Below are 1,998 nucleotides of genomic sequence, written 5' to 3' on the forward strand. Positions count from 1 at the left end.
ACCTGTGGAGTGAAGGTACACTTAAAATTCTTCAATCAATCACAAAATATTTTCATAAATATAACTAATATTATGTTTAAGAAAAATGAAATGGAAATACATGCAAAATCCAGTAATAACCTTATTATTGTACACTAATAACAATTAGTATTATTAAATTAAAGAAGTAGAGATATATAATGCCAATTAATGCAAAAGTTTCTAATGCTTATTTTCAATTTCTACACTCATTTCATTGCAGAAAAAATAAGATGTTAAATTGTGTCCATGGAGAAAAATGTGTCCATGAACTACAGTTTAAGTAACACTAGTTTAATATGGATCAAGGTAGACCAAGGCAGTAAGATATACCTTTGTATGATGTACCACTGTAATGACAATAACAGGTATGAATATGTATGGATTTTGGAATTTTAAAAGAAATTTATTCGAAGTGCATTATGTATTTTGGATTTTTTATTTTAAAAAATCATGCAAACTAAAGGACTTAAACTAAATATCAAGTGTACATTTCTCCCTCATTTTTCCTCTAAAAAGCCATAATATCTGAAGAATTTGTTAAAAAAAAAAAAGATCTTGTTTTTTAATCTAGAGGCTCGGATGCTCTGTATTGGGAAACAGTATTTAAACTCATACTAGATACAAATCAGGGCTGGTCATTTTAAAATAAAAGGTATTATGAGTTGTCAAATGCTCAAGTCAAATTGTAACATCTGGAATGAGACAATAAATGTCATTCTAGGAAAGGCATGCGGCACTGGCAGCATGTTTCCCACCAACAGCACCAAAGCCATATTCTCCACCTTCCTGGTGACAGGAAGGATCTCCATACCCTTCTGTACCATATTCTTCATTACCTTGGTGGGTAATGTGACCATCATGACAATTATCCACAGGGAACAGACCCTCCATGTGCCTATGTTCCTCCTCCTGGCCATACTACCTGCCTCTGATCTGGGTCTGTCCCTCTTCACTTTCCCCAAAATGCTGAGGATCTTCTGGCTGGATGCTCGAGAGCTCAACTTCTCTGCTTGCTTCACCCAAATGTTTTTTATTCACACTTTCCAGGATTTTGAGTTGGCTATCACACTGGCATTGGCCTTTGACTGCTATGTGGCCATTTCTCACCCATTGCATTATTCTTCCATTCTCACCGACTGTAATTTCCAGGATAGGTTTGGCATTGTAGTGTGAACCTTGACTGCACAGGTAGCTCTCCCTATCCCCTTGAGAAGGCTGTGCTTCTGTCATTCCAATGTACTATCTCATTCCCACTGCCTGCATCCTAACATTAGAAAGCTCTCTTGTTCCAGCACCAGGATCAATAATAGCATCTTTGGATGTGGTATTATCCACTATGGGACTTGATTTTCTTCTCATTCTCTTTTCATATGCCCTGATACTAAAAACTGTACTGAGCATTGCATCCTATGGTGGCCGCGTTAAGGCTCTGAACACCTGCATTTCCCACATTTGTGCTGTGCTTCTCTTTCTCACACCCATGATCTGCCTGTCTGTACTGCACTGCTTTGGCCCAAAACTTCCCTCACATATCTACATGACCATGGCTAACATGCATTTCCTCATTCCTCCTGTGATGAACCCCATTGTATATATGGTGAAAACCAAACAGATATGAGATAAAATTCTGAAACCCTTCATCAAGAAAGGACCAGAATCCCAAGTCACATTCATAATATGAATGAGCTCTAGCCTTACAGAGAAAGAACATTTCATGAAACAAAAACCTTGCTGATATTCCAAATGCCCACAAAGATTCTGTTTGATTGACTCTTTTGAATGATACGGAATATTGGGTTGGGTATCCTGTAAAACGATTTCTATTCTCTGATTTGAACAAATGTACATTGAACAATAAAAATTATTTAGGAAATTGAAAGTCTGAAATAATGGACTTTTGTCATTATTTTTTAGTCCCAATGGTTCACATGTTTTAGTCAGAGAAGTTTATAGTCTAATAGCTCATCATGGACATAG

General features: G+C 36.7%; 1 pseudogene across 1 annotated transcript; it reads left to right on the forward strand.

The window, feature by feature from the left end:
* The first annotated feature begins 765 nt into the window (after nucleotides 1–765).
* Nucleotides 766–1,702, forward strand: LOC308350869 (olfactory receptor 51G2-like; annotated as a pseudogene). Its single transcript has one exon. The product of its transcript is annotated as an olfactory receptor 51G2-like (transcript).
* The last annotated feature ends 296 nt before the right edge of the window (nucleotides 1,703–1,998 follow it).

The sequence above is a fragment of the Martes martes genome (assembly GCF_963455335.1).
Source record: "Martes martes genome assembly, chromosome: 10".
Taxonomy (NCBI): Eukaryota; Metazoa; Chordata; class Mammalia; order Carnivora; family Mustelidae; genus Martes; species Martes martes.